Source organism: Prionailurus bengalensis, chromosome A1 (assembly GCF_016509475.1).
Source record: "Prionailurus bengalensis isolate Pbe53 chromosome A1, Fcat_Pben_1.1_paternal_pri, whole genome shotgun sequence".
Taxonomy (NCBI): domain Eukaryota; kingdom Metazoa; phylum Chordata; class Mammalia; order Carnivora; family Felidae; genus Prionailurus; species Prionailurus bengalensis.
In genome coordinates, this window is record NC_057343.1 from 102,720,129 (window position 1) to 102,746,687 (window position 26,559).

Below are 26,559 nucleotides of genomic sequence, written 5' to 3' on the forward strand. Positions count from 1 at the left end.
TCTGATCGGGTCCCCAACATCCCTCACCCCTCATTCCAACACAGACCCACTTCTGGTGAGAAGGTGCTGGGGTATATGAGCTGGGGGACCCTGACACCCGAAACACCTAGGATGAAATCCCTTGGCTGGCTCTAGGCAGAGCAAGCTCCCAGGATGAAGGGGCGATGGGTGCTGTCGTGGGTCCTACCCATTTTCTGCAGGGTGCTGTACAACACACAAGCAGCAGCAGCCCGCCCCCAAGTATCTCAACTTCTCCACATCTGCCAGGGGAACACTCAAATCCATTCTTTGTATAGCCTTTTAAGAACAAAAGGATCCATAAGGCAAATGGGAACAATCACTAGAGCTCAGACTTACACTAATGGAGAGTCACTGTTATTTTCATCTGGGTGCCTGACACACATCATCTCACTACTTTGTCGGAAGAGTGCGGCAAAGTGGCTGGCGGTGTTTCCAGTTTCCCACGAAAAGTTAGTTGAGGTTCCAGGAGGTTAAATCTTTGCTCAGGGTCATACAACTGGGAAGTCAGTAAGCTCAGGTTCAAAGCCCAGGTTCCCCTCTGTGGGTGTGATGCTTTCCCTGGGGGTGACCCTGAGAAGTCTCTGTTTAGGGATGGTATTCATACATTTCAGATCAACTTCTGTGCAATATACTTTCTTCTTCTAATGACTCTTTTAAAAAGGAAGGAAATTTTACTTGTATTATTACTTGTACTATTATTAGTTGTAACTCATCTGTTCTCATAGGGATTTTTTTTTTAACGTTTGTTTATTTTTGAGGGCGAGAGAGAGTCCGAGCATGAGTGGGGGAGGGGCAGAGAGAAAGAGGCAGACACAGAATCCAAAGCTGGCTCCAGGCTCTGAGCTGTCAGCACAGAGCCTGATGTGGGTGGGGCTTGAACCCATGAACCACAAGATCACGACCTGAACCGAAGTCAGATGCTCAACCCCCTGAGCCACGCAGGTGCCCCCAGAGGGATTTTTTTTTCCTGAAAGCCCCACATGGTTTGGTGGAGTGTCAGATACTTAACACTTAAAATCAGACAGGCTGCAGTTCCAGGTCCAGCCCCAAGGAGGGCGAACTTTTGGACAAGTTATTAAGCCTTCCTGTGCCTCACTGTACTCAAGTTCAAGTAAAAAGAATAACAATACTTTGCTGCCACTGCTGATCATTATTAACGTAAGAGCAAACACTACTGACTTTATAGCAGGGTAACTGTAAGACCTGGCCAACTAGTATCATAAAATGTGCAGATCAAGACAAAGAGAGTGCTTTATTACCTATAACTACCGAAATTGATCATGTTAGTAGCTAGAATAATCTGCAGACTATAAATAGGTCAGAGCCGCGCACAGGCACACACAGGGCAGGGATCTTCCTTTAAGATACGCTTCAGAAAGGATGGCAGGGGAGACTTTGAATTTGGCCATCTCTGGCATCTGTCTGAGGAGGTGGGGCTAAGAGACCCTTTGTTTCTTGGCCAAGGTGACACAGTTTGTGATTTGCATCTCTTATCACACTAGGACTCAGCAAGCAGGAGGCTCTCTGCAGGGAAACACTCAGCATTGCCATGACAGGAACCCAACTATGCTTTCCAGTGACAACATAATTTCATGTGACGGCAGAAATGTATATATTATCTCAGGAATTGATGAAGGAAACGCAATTTAATATTTTTTTTTATTAACATACGTATGTGGCTAGGCTACAGATCTGCATTACGAACAGTAGGGTGTGTGGCTTCTTAAAATGACAAATCGAACCACTTTAATAAACACTGGTAAAAAGTATTACATATAAGTCCCACATTTTGACTTATCAAAAATAGCAACAACAAATGCTTTAATGCCATGTTCCTGTATCGCTATCATTCACACAGAGTTTTAATCCGTTACTTAAAACCTTCAGCTTTTTGTCAGTAGTCATATGAAAGCCGGCTGTGGATTAGCCCTCAGTATGTGTGATGTATGTCAAACCAAACATACTATCATCTGCCACCAGTCACTTATAGACAGGAGAGCTCAGTTGAAATGTACTAGTAATTAGACTTGACTTTAGTTGTTAATGGAACCCAAGTTAATGGATGTGCTAATTATTCTTCTCTGTAACAGACACTGGCACTTGTTTGGTTTCTACTTGGGACAAAGATAGATCAGTGAATGTTAGGGTAATGAAGTCATCAGTCTGACCCTTGAGTCATACATTATAGGCGTGGTTTCAGACTCTACGAGCCCTAAAAATTGTGGAAGGGTTTGGACAACTGTTGGTAAGAAACACTAACAACATAGGAAAAATAAACCGTTATGGTGTGAATACTGAACACCTATATATAGAATGACGAGCCGTTAACAGGAGAACACAGAGTAAGGAGAGACGGGTAACCTTAAGACGGAAGTGATCAATAGGCAAGCTCCCTTGGGATCAATCAATACTAGGACTGCAATCCTCTGGTATATTTATTAACAACCTGGAAGATGGATGAGATGAAAAGTAGTTGAATTTGTCGATGACAAAATTGAAAGATTAAGGAAGACAGCGAACTACTATAGGAAAACGTCTAAGGAAACCCCGTATTAAACTACTAAAATGAGCAAGCAATCAAAGAAGCAGCCTGGATGCTCTGAAGTCCCTCGGGGGTGGGGGTGGGGGGAAAAGATCAGAGAAGCTTCATTATTCAAGAATAAATTCCAAATATTCCAGAGAAGACTAAATTTGATTAAGGACTAAGATAATTGCTGTGAATACTTTTGTTCATAAATAAGCAAAAAAACAAAAAAAACAAAAAAACTAGTAGACATTCATTCTGTAGAAGACACAAGTAAGCCAACTTCAGCCATGTTGTGACTGTTTTTTTAGTGTTTGGTCATCTCTAGTCTTTGAGAACTCTTTCTTAGCTTGCCTACCATGTCAGACTGTTATTTTACCCCTCCAGCTTTCTTGTGTCCAAATATGATACCTAGAAGCAAACACAGCTAACAATCTTCTGAGGGGTGCCCCTCAGCTATGCAATTCACATGCAAGACACTCTGTAGAAATCTGGATCCAAGAGAACATACCCCATGCTTTCTGAATGATCAACACAGGAATGCATGCATGAAGTATTTGGTACACTAGACGGGCCTCTACCTTGCATCTTGAAAATCTGCTTAGGAATCTGAATTTGTGAATGAATATGGAGCCTCCTTAAATTGCTCATAATCCCAGCAGAATTTGCGAGCGGGGTGGAGCTCTTCCTTCCTTCAACTGTGGTGACCAGTGAGTCTGGAAGCCATCTTTCCTTCTTTGTCCCACTGCTGTCACTGGTAACCATGACCCCAGGGATGGCTCCTGACACAGCACTGTGGGCTCTAACAGCTCTCTTTTACTTCTAAAGAATGTGTCAACATGAGAAGAGAGACACCGTCATTCTGGAGTGAGTTAGACTCTCCCCAGGTAAACTTGTCCTGACTTGCAAAGAACTGTGGTGCCTCATCAAAGAGTCATTCAATTTTGCCCCACCTCCTTTGCTCCTTCCAATTTAGTGAGCTGGTGCTTCTTCCTCATGTGTTGATGCCCCAGACAGCCTGTTGAGGGAGGGTTTCAACATTTTCTGTAGATTTCTTTGGAAATCTCCTTTCTTTGGATGGGAGTCCAAAAGATTAAGGTCCAGTAAGAAGGAGTCAAAGGATGATACAATTTTAATACCTCCCGCTACTCATCTTCTGGCAATTACAAATATGTATTTGTGTATGTGGGTGAGCACGTGCACATGTGTGCAGGACATGAGACCATTCTGATGAGAAAAACCTAAGAAGCAAATTTCTATATATACACAGGATCATGTAAACTTGACTCCTCATGAAATAAGACTTCTATAATTTAGTTCTACTAAATGTCATCATAGAAAGTAATTAGAGCTGGACTCTAAATTATTACAATAATAATTGGGCTTACAGGAATAATAATGAACCCTGGATGACAATATATAAAACCCATGGCCAAGTTTCAGCACTAAAGGCCATGTGGAAAAACCCTGCTGTGCAAGATGTTCAGCTATGTCACCTAGGTGCCTACACTTCCACTAACCTATGTGATATTTTAAGAAAATAAAATGAAATTAACTATGCGCTATTAGTCACAGACACCCACATGCTGTTAGGGAAAACAAAATAGACCACAGACCAAAATAGACTAGGAGACTCCCCTCAACTTCACAACATGGTGCCCACAGCCATAATATGCCTATGTGTGTCTGCAATTTTTTTTAATAAAAAAATTTTCTAATGTGTATTCATTTTTTGAAGGAGAGAGAGAGAGAGACAGAGCATGAGTGGGGAGGGGAAGAGAGAGAAGGAGACATAGAATGTGAAGCAGGCTCCAGGCTCTGAGCTCTCAGCACAGAGCCTGATGTGGGGCTCGAACCCACGGACCATGAGGTAATGACTTGAGCTGAAGTCAGACACTCAAGCGACTGAGCCACCCTGGGTGCCCCGTGTCTGCAATTTTCTTTTTTTAAGTGAAGTATCTTCACACATCAGGTAGATGTTTCCTGGTACGATCCTAACTGGCTGCCTCCCAATAGAGGCAGATTTTTTGAAATTTTAAGTTTATTTATTGAGAGAGACAGAGAGAAAAAACATGAGTGGGGAGGGGCACAGACAGAGGGAGAGAGAGAATCCCAAGCAGGCTCTGCACTGCCAGCACACAGCTGGTGCGGGGCTCGAACTTAGAAACTGTGAGATCATGACCTGGGCAGAAGTCAGATGCTTCACCAACTGAGCCACCCAAGTGCCCCCAGATACAGGCAGATACTGACTAATGTTGAACATTACCTAGGGTGGCTTCACCACCTAACAACTTCTTTGATGTAAGTTATCCAATGTAAATGAACTTGAAATTTCTACCTCTGTTACATGAGAAGAATTACTTCACAAGATTATCAGGAGACTAAAATGAGAACACACACACACACACACACAGCAACACTTTATAAATTCTAGTATCTGACACACACATACTAATGCTACATCTTTGTCAAAAATCTACGTTGCAACAGGGGAAATTCTGTATAAATGTTGCATCCTACTGTAGCATTTTATCTGAGGAACTGAAGGGATTTCACTAGGAAAAAAAAAAGTCCTGAATGGAAGATCGCTACCTTTGAAGAATCTGAAGAGTAACACTAGAACCGTGAGGCTCCAATACGAGTGGGAGATCTCTGATCATGTGTAGGCATGCATATATGTTAAATGGGATATTGTAAAGGGAGAAATCTCCCTCAGTACAATCATTCATACTTAAGGAACTAATACGATCATCTGCCAAAGATAATGAATCCATTAGCTGACAAAAGAAATCAAACTGGAAATCTATATCTTATATTTATACTGTTATACCTAAATATTGAATGAAATACGCACCCCAAAAATACCTCATCTTATCACCCATGTGTCCAACTGAACCATTTCCAAAGTAAATCAAAACTCTCACTGAAATTGTTTCTAGTGTTCATGATCTCACTGGGAAGAGAAAGGATTTTCTTCAATAGTCTGTTGTAATTCTGTCATTATGCTGGAGTGAGGTAATTTGCTAAAACAGCTGCCTCTAATGAGAAAACCTTTCCATCTGGCACATCCAATGGAGACACAAACAACCTCATCAGTTGAAAAAAAAAATAAGTCAAGAAGAACTCAACTTCACCAAGAAGAATTCTATTTTAAGAAGTGTCTCTCAAAGCCACACAAAAGCTAAAACGCATCTTGAGGGGATGGTACCTGTGTTTCTCTTGGTGGAACCATTCTATTCGCTCCCAGGTTAAGGGCATATAAACTTGGCCCAGATTTTTGCCATGTTGATAATGGGTTGCCTTTGGAAGGATTACAAAATAATTCAGTACATGTTTATAACAGAAATATCCACCCCCCCCCCCCCACACACACACACCACACAAAATGAGACAAAAGGAAAGGAATGCTGTTCTAACACGTTGACTCTGGACACTGGAATGAGTAGATAAACATGGTTTGTTTGTTTTTTTTTAAATATAACTATTTTGAAACTTCCTTTTTATTCTGAGGAATTGTTATTAGGGTCTTAGTGTAACGTGTCATGGTCCATCCAGAATCCTGAACACTTCATGCTGCACTTTGACTAAGAGACATTCAAAGAAAGCTTTGTTATTCGAATAGCTAGCAGAAAACTGCTCATTATTTTGGGTGAGTTCCTATAAAATATTAGCTATCTTTCCCTTTACCACGTATCTGTTACTATTGTTCTGCAAATATCTGGGCTTAGACGTGAGGGTCCAAGTTGCCTATGTTACTTCATTTTCAACTACAGACATGTTGGCTGGTGAATCCATGCACCGCAGGGTGCTCCGTTTTTCTAGCTCATGCAGTTGATTTATTTAGTCTTCATCTTAGAAATTTGTGGTCATTGCGATTTCTCATTCTCCCAATATTATGATTCCTAGGTTAAAATTACACACCGACCTATGTCGAAGGGTATTAAAAGAAAAATCCTATAGTGTAGGTTACAATCTGATTCTATAGCTCTGATCTTCCTGGAAATGTTTTTTTTAACCAAAGACTACATAAATGCTCAATAAAATGGAAGCCAGAGAGGTGAATGTGTTCGGGATTTTCAGTCCAAGTGCTGGCATTCTGGTTAATACATCATTATATGATGGATGACACAAGCATCGTCTTGGCATGCCTGCGCCTACTGCCAGAAGGTTATCAGCCCTTTAGAGGAGCTAATAGCAGGAGCTTTAATTTTCCCCAACTCCTGGGTATAATATAAAATTAATGTGCACCATGTCAAGGTTATGGCAAGGCATTGTTATCTGGAAGAGAAACCGGTTTGCTCTCCACCCTCCGGACTCTCCCACATACGTGATAACACAGTATTCTAAAGCAAATTTCTTTGTCATTGTCAATAATGGCAAGCTGGTAAAGGATATTTTCCTGCACTAATTATGCAGGAGGAAGTTAGCTGACCGGTACAAGTCAGTCCAAAACCAGAGGAAATTATTCGTTCGTGAAACAAAAATAATTCCATCTTATCTAACCTTTATGTCATAAAAGGAAATCCAAACAAGAACATTTGTTCACAACTGTCCTGTGCATACCATTGCTTCCTGTATTAAGGTGCTATAAGGAACAATATAGAAAGAGCACCTGCCTTCTCAGAATCCGACTTTTATTTTTTTTAATGTTTATTTATTTTGAGAGAGAGAGAGAGAGAGAAAATGACCACTAGCAGAGGCGAAGCAGATAGAGAGGGAGAGAGAGAATCCCAAACAGGCTCCATGCTGCCAGTGCAGAGGCTGATGATACAGGACTTGATCTCAAGAACCATGAGCTCATGACCTGAGCCAAAATCAGGAGTCAGATACTTAACCAAATGAGCCACCCCAGGGACCCCAGAATCTAAGTTTTAAATAAGTGCTTCTTGGAGCGCCTGGGTGGCTCAGTTAGTTAAGCAGCCGAAATCGGCTCAGGTCATGATCTCAAGGTCCGTGAGTTCGAGCCCCGCGTCGGGCTCTGTGCTGACAGCTCAGAGCCTGGAGCCTGTTTCAGATTCTGTGTCTCCCTCTCTCTGACCCTCCCCTGTTCATTCTCTGTCTCTCCCTGTCTCAAAAATAAATAAAACGTTAAAAAAATAAAATAAAATAAATCAGTGCTTCTTAAACTCATGTAATCCAACAGGCTTCTGAATGGTCCAGAAATCTGTATTTTTATCAAGAACCTCCCAGATAATTTTATAATTAACAGTTGGTACAGAAATACAGTTCTACCTGAAAAAAATGGGGAAAGCTTAACACCAATAACCTATCCCATATGCCATCAGTGTCCAACTCTTCCAATAGATCTAGCCTTAGGTACAGACCCAAAGGTGGAGGGAAATCCTAGTATTTGTATGGTAGGGTGATGTTTTCTTTTGGGAAGGCATACAGGGTTAACGTATTCCTACTATTAAGTTACGTAAAAAGGCATTTTACCCCCTAAAATAGAAAGAAGGAGCCAAAAGGAAATCATTTTTTGCTGAATAAATTTTAAAAGAACCAGAATTCGATGAAAGAAAGTGAGTTGTAGAGAAAAGGTTAAGGCAAAATAGGTGATACAAAATCATGACCAAACTAATATTTTCCTAGCAGAGATGACCACAAAAGGACTATATGCCTGTTTATCTGACTTAAAATGTTGAAAGGTGAATATGGATCCTTTTCCCTCCAACTTATCAAAAGCAAACCCAAGGAGTCTTCCAAAGGTAAACTGATTTTAACTGTGTCCACATTTTCTCCATTTCTCTCTTCAGTAAATAATAATGCATAGTATTACATGTGGGTCAGGCATAATACGAGAGCTTTGTGCAGAAGACAGACCTCTAGGAATCTGACATGTAAAAGCCCACCTGATGTTTATCTAGCTTTTTGGGAAAGCTAGAATAAAAGAAGGAGGTGTAAAATTGAGCTTAAAAAATAGGTACAATGTATTAATATGGAAAAGCCAGGGTAATTTTTTTTTTTTATTCACGTAGAATTAACATACAGTGTTATATTAGTTTCAGGTATACAACAGAGTGATTCACCAATTCTCTACATGACTCAGTGCTCATCATAAGAACTGTACTCTTAATCCCCTACACCTATTTCACCCATCCCCCCACCCAGGTCCCCTATGGTAACCAACCATCTGTTTGTTCTACATAGTTAAGAATCTGGTTTTTTGTTGGTCTCTTTGATCATTTGCTTCTTAAATCCCACATGTGAGTGAAATCATATGCTTTTGGCTTTCTCTGACTTAATTCACTTAGCATTATACCATCCAGGCGTGCATCTATGTTGTTGCAAATAGCAAGATTTCGTTATTTTCTATGGCTGAGTAATTCCATTGTGTGTGTACATACATGTATATACCTCTATATATACGCTACACACACACACACACCACATCTTCTTTACCCACTCACCTACGGATAGACACGGGGTGCTTCTGTATCTTGGCTATGGAAATAATGGTGCAACAAACATAAATATGCAAACTGCATATACCTCTCTGAATTAATATTTTCATTTTCTTTCGGTCAACAGACAATGGAATTACTGGACTATCTGATAATTTTATTTTTAATTTTTTAAGGAAGCTGCATGTTGTTATCCACAGTGGCTGCACTAGTTTATGGGTCCCTTCTTCTCCACATCCTCACCAACATTTATTATTTCTTGTGTTTTTGATTTTAGCATTCTGACAGGTATGAGATGATAGCTCACTGTAGTTTTGATTTGCATTTCCCTGACAAATGATGTTGAGCATCTTTTCATGTGTTTGTTGGCCATCTGTGTATGTCTTCCTTGGACAACTGTCTACTCAGGTCCTCTACTTATTTTTAATTATATTAATAGTTACATTTATAATAATAATAATTATAATTATTATTTTGGTGTTGAGTTGGATGGTTAATAGTTTTCTAAGTCAAGGTAATTTTTAAGAGCTACCTTAGCTTGCCACATTGATATATGATAGGTACTCAGTCTACAGATGTGGAGGGAGTTGCTTCCAGGGTCATTCTACCTTGCCTCCATATGGTACGAGGGTGTATTAATCTTCATAGGCTGCCATAACCAAAAACCACAGACTGGGCGACTTATATAGGCATTTATTTTCACACAGTTTTGGATGTCAAAGTTCATGACCAAGGTACCAGCAAATTACATTTCAGGTAAGGACTTTTTTTCTGGTTTGTAGATGGCTACCTACCTTCTTGCTGTATCCTCACATGGTCATTCGTGTGTGTGTGTGCTTGGAAAGAGAGCAAGTTCAGATGCCCCATCCTCAGGTTATAAGGGCCCCATCCTTATGGCCTCATTTAATCATTATTACACATAAGGTCTTACTTACATAAGACCCTGTCTCCAAATGCAGTCACATTGCAGGTTGGAACTTCAACATATGAATTTTTGGAGGGATGCAATTCAGTTCCCAACACAGGGTTAGGAAACCCTTGGGGCAAGGTCACACACACCCCATAGGATACTTGTGCATGTACTAGAACAAGGCACCCATTCATTTCAGCAGATATGGTCTCCTAATGCAGTACATCAGGGTGCGCAGCCACAAGATTTGTGATGTGGGACACAGACTCAATTGTGGCCCCCAATTACCCTCTTAGTCATGAGTTCTCTGCACAACACAACAGAGACAAGCAAAATGGATATGAAGACTCTAAAGAAGAGCCTGGGACACCTTGGAACATGAGTTATAACAAACAGGGCCTTCAGCAAAGACAATCAGAGCCATCTTTTAACTATGGACACAGTGAAAACCCACCCTAAAATATTTACCTTCCACGTTAGACAACTACTAGATAATGTGGCATGCCAGACACAGAACTCTGATGACATCGAACTCAGGTTTAGATCAGAGTAGGTGCCCCAGCATCCTGATGTATACTTGAAGGAAATGCAAGAGCTTCCATTAATACAGGCAAAGAGTCTACCTGGGATCTGAGCTAAGTACAAAAGTGTCCTGAGATCATGGTGGCACACAGAGTGCCTCCTACTTTAAATTGGCTAGTCCCCAAGAAGCCCTTTGCCGTGAAGACTACTGAAAGTCAGGCTGGACTTCCTGGACTGCCCTAGAGGGATGCTCCTCGAGGAGAGGAAGCAATGTACAATGGATAAGACCACGTTTTCTGAGGGCAGGATATGGGATTTGAACCCATGCAGGCTTCATGACCTTGGGCAAGCTACTTAATTCCCTATGCTTCATTGCCCTCATCTGTAAAATGAGTCATTAGTATAATGTCTATTTCAAAGGTAGCCTGTGAGAAGTAAATGAATTACTACACATAAATAACATCTCCTTGCAAATTCTCAAACCAAATAGCTATAAACCTAAAAAAATTACAAACTTATTTGGCAGAAAATTTTGATCGAAACTTAAATTAGGCTATGTATAATCTTTATTTATCCTGAGTGCTAATGTTCATGTTTTTGCTACAGAAATATGAATGTATTTGATTACAGAGTGCTGCCTCAGACTCAGTGTGGCAGATAAAGTTATATTTGGTACATACACCTTTTTAAAATAGAAAAATGTAGAATTGGCTCCTAAGGGTTGCAGATAAGGGACGGTGGCCTTAGAACAGTCACCAGCACTTATCAGGTGTTGAAGAGTTAGTTTTTAAACGTCTGTCCTATGATTGTTTGCACATATAAAAAGTGAGAGCAACGACTTGATCTATTCTATAGACTTGAACTCCAAACTACAGAATCATAGGATAAAAGAGCTAGAGGCAGGCTGAAAGATAATTCATTCCAGTCATACACTTTGCGGATGTCATAAACAGATATTGAGCTTCTGGCCATAAAGGAATAACAGGAACCACATTTACCCTCCCACCTGAAATAATGAAAAAAATATATAAAACAAGTTTTCACTAGGACATTAGTCAATGAAAAACAGTGATCCCACAGAGGTGGGGAAAAACAGAAGATGAGCCCTATGATAGCCACAGTTTATTGCCTTGAGAGTGTTTCCAGGCTGCAGTGTAGGGAGGGAAACCCCAGGGAGAACCCAGCAGTATCCCTCAACTGTGGATAGAGAACTGAGAGGTCAGAGAGACCCAGGTGGCTAGAGTTTCCAAGTCAGAGTACCAGACAAAAGAAAGGTACAGAGATAAGGAACTATGGAGAGCAAAAGAGGGTCCCTTGGAGTATTGAAGTGAGTACTATATATGCATCCATGTGAAGAAACTGCCCAAGGCCAGGGAAAGGAACACCCATAAGTGAAATTAGTACCCATCACTTACACAGGACTGGGAATGGTGCCTGTTCCCATGAGCCAGAATGAAAAAAAAAAAAAATCAAGATTTATGGAGCACTGGGTACACAGATGGGTCTTTCTTCAACACTGGGGGATAATTAGCCTTAGAGTGAGCACCATCCTGGTCGTGCTTAAAATATCTAAAAAGCAATATCTAAAAGCTGTTTGGATAAAACAGCTAAAGCTGTTTCCAAGTAACTTAAGTGAGTCCCAGAACAAAGTTCAAGAATATCTACAGGAACACAAAATATACAGCAACCAACAAGATGAAAACAAAGTCTGGCACCCAATAAAAAATTGCCAGGTATACAGAGAAGCAGAAAAATGTGATCCATAATAATAAGAAAAAGCAATCAATCAAAACAGATGCAGACTTTTGCCTATTTCTCCTCCTGACTACAACTACAAACCCTGGACATTATATATAAAACAAACATAAAAAGACTCTGAAGGCCAAAAATAAGACAGCAGACCAGGTGCCCAACTTATGAACAATGTAGTGGTAGGTTGCCTATGTTTTCTTTTTGCCTCATATATCCTAGACCTGTTGCTGAACAGTGACAAACCCAACACACCAACATGTGCAAACAAAAAACACTCCTCAACAGAAGTCTCCTCTTTCGAGCCAAAAGATCATGAAAGGGACAGCAGATCAAGACAAAAAACTTTAAACAACCTCTCAACTCCAGCCAGACAATACAGATAAAATCCACCAAATCCACACTAGCAAGGGGCCAGTGGAAAGCCTGAGTTTCCATCCTTGTGAGACACCCTTGTTGGGGTCATATTAGAGAAGGCCAGGAAGGGAGTCAGGTCTTTCATTTCAACAACCAGTAACAAGTCTACCCCCCATGGTGTCACCAGAGACCAAGTGGGAAGCTAAAACAGAGAGAAGAACAAAATGTAAAACAGCTGACTTAAACCCTGACACATCAGGGCGCCTGGGTGGCGCAGTCGGTTAGGTGTCCGACTTCAGCCAGGTCACGATCTCACGGTCGGTGAGTTCGAGCCCCGCGTCAGGCTCCGGGCTGATGGCTCAGAGCCTGGAGCCTGTTTCCGATTCTGTGTCTCCCTCTCTCTCTGCCCCTCCCCCGTTCATGCTCTGTCTCTCTCTGTCCCAAAAATAAATAAACGTTGAAAAAAAAATTAAAAAAAAAACCCTGACACATCAATAATTACATTAAATTTAAGTGGTATAAATTCATTATCTGAAAGACAGAGATTGACAGAGTAGATTTAAAAAAAAAAAATCAAGAAACTGTCTACAAGAAATCCACTCCAAATATAATGACATAGTCAGACTGATAATAAAAGGATATTAAAAATAAATCACGTAAACATTAATAAAAAGAATGGCTACCTTAACATCAAATAAAGTACCTTTCAAAGCAAAAAAATCACCAGCCCCAAGGAGGAATGTTATATAATGATAAAAAGGTCCAAGTACGAAGAAGACAAAGCCATCTCGAGGGTTTATGTGCCAAACAACAGAGCTGCAAAATATATGAAGTAAAACTGATAAAACTAAAAGAGTAGACAAATCCATAATGAATTCTACAACACTGCACTCTGAACAACCGATACAGCAGCTACACAGAAAATTAGCAAGATTACAGAGAAATGTAATGACACCAACAGGATGTAATCACTATTTATAGCCCATTGCACCTAACAAGAGATTACACATGTTTTTTAAGCATCCATGAAATATATACCAAGATAGACCATAGCCTGGCCCACAAATGTAAAAGAACTGAACTTATGCCAAGTGTATTATCCAACCACGAAGAACCAAACTAGAAATCCCCAACATAAAGATAAGAGAAAAATCTTCCAATGCCTATAAACTAAACAAACTGATTTCTATGTAATCTATGGGTCAAATAGGAAGACTCAAGGGAACTTTTAAAAACCTGGAAATGGATAGACTATATTTTCTTATCATTTAAATCCTTGCAGCAGATAATCATTTAAACAAAAATAAAAACAATGTAGTGGGGTTTATAACATATGTAAAAGTAAGCTACATTACAAGAACAACCCAAGGGTTGGGATAAGAGAAACCCAAATATCCTCTCGCATACAAGTGATATATATACCAACATGGATGAATTTAGAAATAACTCTGCTGAATAACAGATGGTCAGACAAGGGGCAACTGGGTGCCTCAGTCAATGAAGCATCCAATTCTTGATTTCAGCTCAGGTCATGATTTTGTGATTCTCGAGTTGAAGCTCCACAATAGGCTCTGTGCTGACAGTGTGGGGATTCCCTCTCCCTCTCTCTCTGCCCCGCCCCTGTCTGCATTTGTTCTCTCAAAAATAAACGAACATTAAACAAAAATAGAAGTCAGACAAAAAAAGAGTACATGTTGTATGATTCCACTTACATAAAATTTTAGGTAGGAAATATAAAATATTGTGTAGAAACAGAAGATAAATTAGCAGTTATATGATGATAAACAGAGGACAGGGAGGAGGTGGAGAGATTACAAAAGGACACAAAGAAACTTAGGGAATGGAGGAGTATGTTCATTACTTTAACTGTAGTGGTAATGTCACAAATATACACCTATGTCAACACTTACGCCATTACATACTTTAATTTTGAACAGTTTATTGTATGTCAATTACACCACAATAAAAAAACTTAAGGAAAATAACAATGAAATACAGGTATCACCTGAGCTCACATCATTTTATCATTTTACATGTATTTGCTTACTCACTTACTGCTTTTAAGTCTGAGCAATTCTAACTTTTGTTCACTTTAAAATATTTCGGTATGAGCAGGCAGAAATTTACACGTTTACGCTTCTCTGTCATTAGACTGTAGCGTGCGGCTCCTCGAAGTATGTCCAAAGGATGCAGACATGATAATGGGCCCAGCCAAGACCGAACATAAACAAACAACGCCGCCAGAGAGCAACATTAGCAGCATGTTCTTTGGCTGTTATTTTTAAGCCAATAAAATTAACGGGAATATTGAAGTGTCTCTGTCTTTGAACGTGGATCTCCAATGTGGATGTGAAACTTGTATCCAGTGCCAAATAATGAAGTGGAAACTGGCTTCCCAAAGTTGTTTTTACTTGTAAGATTTCAAGCAGATATACTTCCATGGTTGTTAAATATCAGTTTCTGGGCATTCTGCCATAATTTTAAGACTGCTGAGAAAAGTGATTCTTTAAGTGTGGTCCACGGCCTATTGGAAATATTCAAAGGGCTTCTGGTTGGTTCATAAAGTCAATGAAAGGACAAATCACAGGAAATTGTGGGCACTTAAGTGTTTTTCTCAATTGCAAATTTAGATCTGCTTTACAAGTCACAAAGTCAACACACTCTTCCCCTATGGCACTAATTTAATTAAAAAACTGAAATCGGATAAAAAGGGGCTGATGAGTTATGAGTAGCCACTTTTGTATTTTTTCCTCAAAGTATTCTGCAAACCAACTGCACCAAAACCATCTGATTAAGTTGTAAAAACTTAAAATGCAGATTCCTGCTCCCCACCCAAAAATCTACCATATTGGAAATGTTTGGGATGAGGCCAGGAATCTATGTGTTTAATAAACAGTCTAACGATTCTTATGTATACCAAGATTCAAATGCTATAGTTTTCCCCCTATGGATCACACTTGAGCCACAAAATATATTTCACGAAACTAAAAACATACTACTGCACTGTTTGTGGACTGTATTCTTGACAATAACTTCCTTTATTCTTCTGTTTATCATTGTCAACGGTGAACTGAGCTCCAAGTAGAAGTGTATTTCTATTTAACCATCACCAAGATTTAAATTTAAACATCACCAAGAAAACCAAGAAACTTCTGAAGTATGAAGGATGACTGAGGAAGAATTGAAGAGTGTGTTTTGTCAGTTTTGATGAACCAAAGTATTATTTTTAGAAGGCAATAACAACATTCACTTCTGGTGGTAAAAATAATTATTGAAGGCATTACAGTGGGGGAAAACGGTCATGATTATAAGCCTGAACCCCCCTATTTTTTACTGTTTTTATAATGTAATGTTTATTTTGAGAAATTTATTAGCACAATTCTAAAAGAACAGATGGTATGGAAAAGTTCTCAAAGAGTACTGAGCCTCTAGAGACTTAAAATGGTGAGGGTCACAAGGCCAGGAGATGACAGTGACCAAAAGCAAAGGTTCTGGCTGTCACTTTCTAGAATTTACATCAATTTGGAAACCCAGAGTTTCTCATTCATAACAAATTAAGTTCAGTTAGCACTGTAATAACCTAATGGATGTTTACAGTTATAGGTTAAATATAAGTGTTGTGCTCCTTGGGCTAAATAAGAGATAATACAGATGCTACAAGCAGACAAAGGGCATGTTTACAAAACAGCTGAATTAAAATACCAATAAGACCTTGGTTTACAAGCATAATTCATTCTGGAAACATGCTTATAATCCATAGCACTTGTATCAAAGGGAATTTCAAGAACCACTGGCTCAGGGCTGGTCATGTGACATCTGGTGTCACATACTACTTGTATTGTAAGATGTCGCTTATTCATCAAGTTAAAACGTATTAGAAATGTTCCCTCGTCTTCAGGAACACTAGCAGAACAAGTCCCTTGCCATCTAAGGTGTTACTGTACACTGTTATGAATGGAGCACATCCTCAACACATGGACAAAGTGGATAGGGTCCCAGTGGATTCCATGTCCAACACATCTTCATCTGGTGACTCACCAGCAAACTGCAGCCAGTGAGAGGAGGAGAGCTAGTGAATTTGAAGGAAATAATCCCAGATTTGGAAGTTGGGCTGTATCCAGCACAGGTCTCAATGTGTGAGGGTCTCAAGGTGTGAGACTCCAATTCTGGTCACTTCTGTGGTGCCAATAACTGAACTGAAAGTTGCCCTGCCTTGTTGAGTCATGTCTGCAAGGAATGGCAAGCCAGCCCCCGGTAGGAACAAAAGGCCTAATGTATGAGTTGCTAAGGGCAGACTGTTTCTGCGTGACACTTAATAAGTGACTCGCTGCTATTTTGTATAAGAGAACAGGAGGTTTAGAGACATTAGTAAGCCAAGTAAAACAGAGTGTATTTACTGTGACTTAAAGAAGTCACGGAAAGAACCCAAGCAGTAGATGTTGGGATTCAAGTCACGTAAACAGAAGGTGCTGTTAGGTGAGCCTCCTATGTTAGTCTGGACTCTTACCAATCTGTATGCTATGTGCCCCTTCCTCATCCCCAAAAGGTTTCTGGAGTTCCTATGAAAAGCGATCGCATTCATGGGATATCCTCACCACCACTTCTTCCTATGTCATAAACGTCGTCTACATCAATGTTACTACTTCCTGGAGCCATCCTGCCTTCACTCAATCAGACAAATTACTCTCGCCTCTGCTTTGTTCCTAACAGATTTGGCACCTCTTGTATAGCACACACACATTTCATAATTAATTTATGCCTGTCTGCCCCCCCTTGAGTAAACTCCTAAAGATAACATCTACGTTTGATGATTTTTGTACTGTCCACAGCACTAAGCACATTATCTTGTACAGAACTGGCCTTTTATCATGTTTACTCAACTGAATTTAAAGGAGTTATAAGATGATCATGGAATTTCCAGAGTAAATGAAGTTAGCCACATGAAACCATGTGTTTTTAGTCTGGTTTTTTAAAGTCATAGAAATATCCCCAAAAGTAGATACAAGAGTTACCTCAACCTCAGCATGAATCTAGCTACATCAGAGCAGACTGCCAAGTGCTGCTGGTATATTTAAATGGGTTTGTTGGGGCTCCTGAGTGGCTCAGTCGGTTGAGCGACCAACTTTGGCTCAGGTCATGATCTCACGGTTTGTGAGTTCAAGCCCCGCGTCAGGCTCTGTGCTGACCACTCAGAGCCTGGAGCCTGCTTCCGATTCTGTGCCTCCCTGTCTCTCTGCCCCTCCCCCCCACTCATGCTTTGTCTCAGAAAAAAATAAACATTTAAAAAAATTTTTTTAAATGGGTTTGCAAAGCACGGTTCAAGAGTATCATCCTCTCCACCCTGAGAGTTCAGAATATGTTACTTTATATTTATACACAGAGACTGTAACATCTTTTTTACAATCACTGGGGTTTTTTTTTTTACTATGCTCCCATTTTGACTCACAGCTACAAAGTGTTTGATGGAATAATTTGAGTTTGGATGAACAGTCTTAAGTGATGTTTAATCTCCAAATGATCAGATATCTATTCAAAGGCCTACTGTTCTGCCCTATCTTATAGTGGGAATGCAGAACCTCACATCTGTCCCTAAGCAGATGCACTAAGTAAACAAAATAGAAATACATATAAATATTTTGGAAATTTGATAAATCTCTATTTATACAAGGAAACATTTGAATAATACCATTAATGTAATCAACTTTACAATGGTCAAATCTTTTGATCCCTTCCCTCCAAGTGAGTTCAATACCTAGACCTACATTCAAATATATCCATATTTAGACAGGGTGGTTAGTTTCCATGCTACAGCCATCTGTATATTGTATGTCTATACACGTATATAAAGCACACCAGCCCTGCATATAATCTACCTCTGGGGAAGTCCTATTGATTATTTTTCTCAAATGTAAAGATCAGCTAGACAATTGAGAGGTTAAGAGTGAGCAGTTGGTAATTTAGGAATGATTAACGGTATCTTCAGCTATAATTTCAAACTCTGAAAACTGCTAGGATCTAGGGAGCAGTTTTACTGGCCATTAAAATGTTCCTAAGCTGCGGAATAACACAGAGTCTCCGAGCTGTTAGTGGTCAGCTTTATTTTAAGCAAATTTAAATATATTAATTTTTCCAACAAAGATTTAATTATGTATGCTAATGCCAGTACAGTAATTCTGCAGACTTGAGTTATCTTAAGGTCATCAAAGCCTCAGGGGAAGGGTGGAATTCTGAAGGTGGCTACTTCCCACAACCTGGAGGTACAACTTACGTTTCATAACAGACAAGGCCTGTCTCTTGCTAGACAAGCCACAGGGTGAATTCAAAAATTTCAGTTCAGTTCAACAAGTATTCACTAGGTACCTTCTACAAAAGGAGTTAGAGTAACACACTGGTTCACCCAACGGGCCTGAGGAGCTAAATGCCTGGTCAACTCCTCGCTTTACCGTTTTATACCTGAGTGACTGCCATTTGCTAAAGTTACTTCAGAGCTCTGTGCCTTGGTTTCTGGACCTGTCAAATGAGGACAATACCCATCTCAAAGAACAACATTAGTTTAAACAAACAAAAAAATGTATGTTAAGTTCCTTAAAAGTCTTGATGTAGGGGCGCCTGGGTGGCGCAGTCGGTTAAGCGTCCGACTTCAGCCAGGTCACGATCTCGCGGTCCGTGAGTTCGAGCCCCGTGTCAGGCTCTGGGCTGATGAATCAGAGCCTGGAGCCTGTTTCCAATTCTGTGTCTCCCTCTCTCTCTGCCCCTCCCCCGTTCATGCTCTGTCTCTCTCTGTCCCAAAAATAAAATAAAAACGTTGAAGAAAAAAAAAAATTAAAAAAAAAAAAAAAGTGAATAAATGTTAAAAAAAAAAAAAAAAAGTCTTGATGCGTCTGGGTGCCTCAGTCGGTTAAGCATCCGACTTTGGCTTAGGTCATGATCTCGCAGTTGGTGAGTTGGAGCCCCACATCAGGCTCTGTGCTGACACCTCGGAGCCCGGAGCCTGCTTCGGATTCTGTGTCTCCCTCTCTCTCTGCCCCTCCCCTGCTTGCACTCTGTCTCTGCCTCCCAGAAATAAATAAAACATTAAATACATAAAGTTTTCATGCCAGAAGTGTTCAATTAATTGTATGGGAGGTCTCCAGAAAAACAGAACTAAAATGATACATACATTATATATAAAATATAATATATACCCCTATTATAAATTATACAAAAGATATAGTACATATGTATCTACATACATATCTACATTTACATGTATATACACATATATGTAACCTACACATTTATACGTGTTAACATATATACATATTTTATAAATAATATGTATTTTCCTATATATGGTAATTTATGATGAAGAATCAGCTCACAGTATAATGGAGGCTAAGTCTCATTATCTGCCCTCGGCAAGATGGAGACCCAGTAAGCCAGTCGTGTAATTCAGTACAAGTTCAAAGGCAGGAGAACCAGGGAAGCCAATGGTATAAATCCCAGGCTGAAGGTACGAGAAGGTAAGATGTCAAAGAGGCAGGCAGGAAAAAAAGGGGCAAATTCCTCCTCCTTCCGCTTTTTGTTTTATGGAGGCTCTCAAGGGACTGAACGATGCCCACACACACTGGGGAGGATAATCTACTTTACAAACTCCATGGATTCAAATGCTAATCTCATCCAGAAACATCTTCAGAGACACACCCAGAAATCGAGTTTAATCTGGGCATCCTGTGGCTAGCCAAGTTGACGTATAAAATTAACCATCACGTGAACACCAGATGTTGTGTGCAAGGAACTGTGTTTGGTGCTAGGATACAGTGTGAATACAACACAACTCTCTCCCATGAAACAAGGCAGCTCTGCAAAATTTGGGCAGGCAGCCATCATGTTGCCCTTTTCCATAATCCCAACTGGGAGCGCTCTATTGTGGACAACTAAGAGGTAACAATGAGAGATGTTCATTGTATACTTCCTACACAGCTCATCTGCATAGTGATAGAGTCATTTAAAAATAGGGAGAGTTTGGTCTCAAGAAAGAGCGCATTTGAATGAAAGCCCAAGGAGAAATAATTTCCCTTCGGTCCGTCCCACTAGGTCTCCAGGAAGAGACTCATTCCCCAGGCACTGCCTTTTCTGGTCTGTTGATACAATTGGTTTCCAAGTGTTGTTGATCCCTCACCAGAAAGTGGCTGGAAAACACTAATTCTTTTCTAGTTTCTTTCCACTGGAGATAAAATTTAAATTTCTACATTGAAATTTACAAGACCAATACACAATTTCAGGCTACCATACTCTCTCATTTCAAAAAGGCTACTTTTAAGAAGCAGACAGCTTAGGTGAGTGGACTCTATCATTTCCAGTGGGCTAATGTAGATTTCAATATAGCCTTGAGGAGTGGGGACAGCTGGTGATGGCAGGTGAGGGTAGACGGGGATCATCCACGATTACTTGAGAACTTCTAGAAAGTCTGCTTTTTCCCTCCATCACTCAGTAAAGTTTCTTCCCTCAGTAAAAGAAATCCAGGGGTGCCTGTGTGGCTCAGTCAATTAAGCATCCAACTTCAGCTCAGGTCATGATTTCATGGTTCATGAGTTCAAGTACCACATCAGGCTCTGGGCTGACAGCTTGGAGCCTGGAGCCTGCTTTGGATTCTGTGTCTCCCTCTCTCTCTCTGCCCCTCCTCCACTCATGGCTCGGTCTCTCTCGCTCTCAAAAATAAATATGGGGCACCTGGGTGGCTCAGTCGGTTAAGCATTGGACTTCAGCTCAGGTCATGATCTTGCAGTTTGTAAGTTCGAGCCCCGCGTCGGGCTCTGTGCTGACAGCTCGGAGCCTGGATCCTGCTTTGGAATCTGTGACTCCCCTTCTCTCTCTGTCCCCTCCCCAGCTCACGCTCTGTCTCTGTCTCTCAAAAAATAAATGTTAAAAAAAATTTTTTTTCATAAACATTTAAAAAATTTAAAAACAGAAATCCAAATGTAGTTGGCTTGAGCAAACAAAAAGAACCTATTTTCTCATTAAAGCAAAAAACAAAAGCATCATGATATAAATTGAATTTATTAGAGGTATCCACACCAGAACTCAATAAATATCATTAGAGTTTCATCTTTGCATGTGATGGGCATGATGCTCCCTATCAACCCAAGAGTCCCATCCTGCCAGCTATGCAGCCAATGCAGGGAGACAGCATGAGCCGTTCATCACCTGCAACCTCTCTGTCCTACTGGGCCACATGCCTTATCCTCTGAGTACAGAAGGCAGGGATACGGGTCATCTGTCCACATTGAGGGCAACACTGGGGTGTACGAGATAAGAGCACAAGCCTGGAGACACAGGACCCGGGTTTGGATGTCGGCCCCACCCATTGCTAATGTGACATCAGGTGAAGTGTTCAGCCAATCTGTGCCTCCGTTTCCTCATCCCAAGAATGGAGGCAATAAATCATACCTATGTCATCTTTTTGTTGGAGTCACTGAGTTCATACAGGTAAGGCATTTAGAACAGTACCAGCTCCCTAGTAACTACTAGCTCAGCCAACATCAGCAGGGCGGCCTACTAGAAGGAAGAGAAGGACAAGGAAGTAGAGGAATCGGCAACTGAGAGCCCCACCGGAAGCAGACAGAGGAGAGGAAGGACGGTCTGAAAAAGGAATCGGTTACTGGCAAAACGAACCAACAAAAAATCCCCCCCAAACTAGCAGGTGTCTGTCCCTGGCCCCCCCATCAAGCTCTAGCCTCTGCTTTGTTCCCTAATAGACTCCACATAGTTTGGGTGCTGGAAAGAGAACATGTGTTGTGAGTAAATCTCTGTGAATGTCCTGCTTGGTGACATAAATATGAACGTGTTGCTTCTTCTATGCTTTTAAAAAGAAAGCACTCTGATATGGCAAAGGTACTGTTCAAGGCCCCGCCAAGCATTTTTCCACTTGTAAATCTTGTGGCTAGGTGTCTGACTACAGCAATAACGCTACATTTGAGTGTGTCGTAGGGTGTGGGGGTGGAAGGGGGGGGGGGGGGGGACAAGCCTATGTCAAGCAGACCTTTTGAAAAATAATGTTACTCCCTAAAACTTGTTTCCTGCAGAAAATGGATCGCTCACGCGTTTGCGGGCAGGCAGCACAGAGGTGGAAGAGGCAAGGAAACGGGAAAGGAAGGGAGGCAGCAAAATAAACCCACTCCGGTGTGGAGGCCTGGAAAGGGCACTCCCCAAGACTTCCTGTTTGGCACAAAGTGCCGGCAGAGGCGGCGTGCGGGGCTGTGGGTGTACTCAGCTGTGCAGCGCTGATTACAGAAGATGAAAGGGCTTGGCAATTTATTTCATCTCACGCTGAAGCACTGCTGACAACCGAAAGTGAGGACAGAAGGATTCATTTGTTCAACTTCTGTTTTAAAAAGCAGACTTCAAATGATACCGCAGAGAAAAAGGAGGAAACGCCTAAGTGTAATAAAAAGCCTATTTTTTTTTTTTAAATACGCTAGGTGCAGCATTTGTGTTCTGTACCTGGATGTGGAAGGCAAAGGGGTTGGCTTTTCACGATTGTGATCAATTCCAGAGAACGCGATGTCGGCACGCAGGATCAATTACTCATCAGGTACACCAACCTCACCTCATCTTACCAAAGCGCACACATGCCTTCAACCCAGAGTCCAAAGATCAGTTTGGATGAAAACAAATCCAACCCTACAGTGTTTAAAAACTTCTCAGGACACGGAAAATGGGAAAGATTTCATGCAGGATCTTCACGCTAAAAGGGCATAAGTATACGCTCCGTGACAGAGAATATATTTTAAATTTCATGATCCCGGCCCTTTAAAATTTGAGCTCGCAAATTTAGATTTCCTACATGTATCTCTATTACTGACTGCGTTTCAAGTTTTGGAAGAAAATGTTCTACTTCCTTTTAAATAAAATGTGGTATTATTTTTCACTAACATATTTAGTGTTGGAGAATGAGGAATATTTTTCATTTCAAAGACTCACATAAATTATTTTGAAATCCAATGTACCTAGCAAAGTGGTCTTATCCCAAAAGATTTAGAAAGATGGGTAATATCACATATTGGTAGCACATTAGCTATTAATGATTAAACACAAATACACACCCAAATATTAATGACAAAGATAAAGAAATACATTCTTCCCATAATCACTAATATTGAACTCAAGTATCAGTAACAGGAGCACATCACTCTTAAGTAATTTGTTTCTTAAGCAATTCACTTAAATCATTGATTCTTTTCTTTGCAATGTGTATTTTCACTGTGTATTCAATGTAGGTTTTGTTTTTTGTTTTTTTTGCAAGCAATCAGCACGGCGATAGAAATGGAAAAGATTACAGCCGAGGAAAATTCACTAGCTCCCTTAGCCTCCTGAAAGCAGAAACTCAAGAGTTTGTTTTTCAGCAAGTATTTCTGGAGCACCTGCTGTGGGCCAGGCACTGTTTTAGGGACTAAGAATAACATCACTTAGCAAGAGCGCTGACTGTTCTGCAGGGCCACGGTAGGGAGCTGTGTTGATTTATCTGACCCTCCTCTGGGGGGCACTGTTCACATAAACCGCAGTGCAAAAGGGCCCTCCCCCTGGATTTGTGAACTAGAACGCACAACCTTGCTTCTAGTTCAATAGAGGGAGACAGAAAATGGACAAGTAAGTAACAGACAAATCAGGTAAGAGTTAGGAGTTTGGTAAACATAAAGATACAGGTAATAATACAGGGAATGTTATAAAGAATGACTGGAAATACAAACAGGGGCCACACCCCATGGACATTTCAGAGAAGGTGGGGGGCGGGGCGGGAGAGAAGATCCTGCTATTTGCAACAACACGGAAGGACCTGGAAGACATTATGCTAAGTGAAAGAAGCCAGACACAGAAAGGCAAATACTGCATCATCTCACTTGTATGTGAAGTCTTACCAAGTCAAACTCCTAAAAGCATGGAGTGGCATGGTGGTTGCCAGGGCCTGAGAGGTGGGGGACACGGGGAGTGATTGGCCAGAGTAGAATCTTTGAGTTAGGGAGGCCACAGTAGAATCCTTCAGAAGTGCTGTGGACCTAACGTACAGCATGGTGACAACAGCTAACAATATTCTACTGTATCCTTGAAATTTGCTAAGAGAGTAGATCATCAGTGTTTTCACCACACACACACAAAATGGTACCTAGGTACGGTGATGGTTATATTAAATTACTTCGATTGTGGTGCTCATTTCCACAATGTATATGTATTTCCAAACATCGCATTGTACACCTTAAAATTGGTATGTGTTTTTCAATGATACTTATATAAAGTGGAGGAAAAAATAAAAAGAAGAAACATTTAAGCTGAGATTCTCTGCAAAGAAAGATCCAGCCCTGTGGATAGGTTATCTGAGGAAAAATGTCCTAGGTACCGGATTTGAACTAAGAAGAGCAGGTATGTTGATAAATAATCACTCAGTGGGGATTATTGTACTGAAGTTCTAGCGGTAAAGTAATGATCCAAACCCTACAAGGAGCGAAACTCAAGCCAGGGGTGCTCTAGATCTGTCTGGCTGAGTAATTATTTTTCAAATACACTTGGACACTCAACTGTACATTTTTTGCTCTGTTGTAATGAATGGTATTTAAATGAAACGGAAGACTGAGCAGCATACTGTGAAAAGGGTCTGTTACAAGAGCTGGTCCACGCGCCAGCAGGTTCTGATAAAGCCAACGGCCTTTGCTTAAGTTACATATAGCTTAATATTGAACCTAATATTGAGTGATATTAAATATTGTGTATATTCAGTAATATTCCAATACTGAATCCAACTTAATTATCTACAGCCTAACATAGAATCATGTACACCAAACCATATACAAAATATAATCACTTTGCTACTTAAGCTAGAATTTATTAGAAAGACCAAAGGTTTTGGGAGAAGGTAAAGCACATAAAGTCTACTTAGTCTAAAATAAAGGTGTTAATAAAAGTCTGAATGAAAAAAAGGAATGTCCAAACTTCAATCACCATTTAATAAAAATATGTATTTAATTGCAATTATTTGACTTGCAAGTTAGTCTGAATGTCTCATCATTTAATGAAATTTAAGTCTTCCTGATGTAAGGGATGCATGATGCTCTATCACATTTTACTGACGAAGAAAAACGTTCCAAAAATGACACTTTAACCTTTGCAACTCCATTCTAATATATAATATATTGGGCATTATCATACATACACTCAGTTTAAGGCAAAGATTTCATTTCCATAGAGACAATGTGGGAGGAGTAATGATTAGAGTGTTTTGATAAAGGCTGCCATAAAGTACACTTTTCTTACGTTTGCCTTCGCCAAAGAGTAAAACCACAGGAAAATGCTTTAAAAATATGTCCAGAGACAGTACTTCCGGATAACCAGAAACATGAAAAATAAACCACTGACTCAAGTGCACAAGAATATGAAGAGATGAGGGTGACAATTCAGTCACCCTTCCCCGCTTTATTTTTCCCTTCCCTGCCTTTTTCCTTTTCCTGTCATACAAATTACACACGGTGAAGCACATGTATCTTAAGAACAGTCGAACAGGTTCTGACAAATGTGTACACCCTAAAAACAGCACCCACACCCCAGAAACTTGCTTTAAGGCCCTTCCCAATTAATGTCCTCATCCTCCTGCTAGAGGCAATCACTCTTACATCACTGTAGCTTAATTTTATCAGTTTCAGTAAATTCATTCAAGAGAATTCTATTACTTAGCGATAAAAAAGAACTGCTGATAGACAACAACACGGATCAAGCTCCAAAAATTTCTAAGAAGAAAAAGCAAACAGGGGCGTCTGGGTGGCTCAGTCGGTTGAGCGTCCGACTTCGGCTCAGGTCATGATCTGGCAGTTCGTGAGTTCGAGCCCCGCGTCGGGCTCTGGGCTGACAGCTCAGAGCCCAGAGTCTGCTTCAGATTCTGTGTCCCCCTCTCTCTCCACCCCTCCCCTGCTTGTGCTCTCTGTCTTTCAAAAATGAGTAAACATAAAAAAAATTTTTTTTGTAAAGAAAAAGCAAACAGAGAAAGAAGTACATACAATGTTATTTCATTTATGTGAAACTCTAGAAATGCCAACTCTCTCTTCATGACA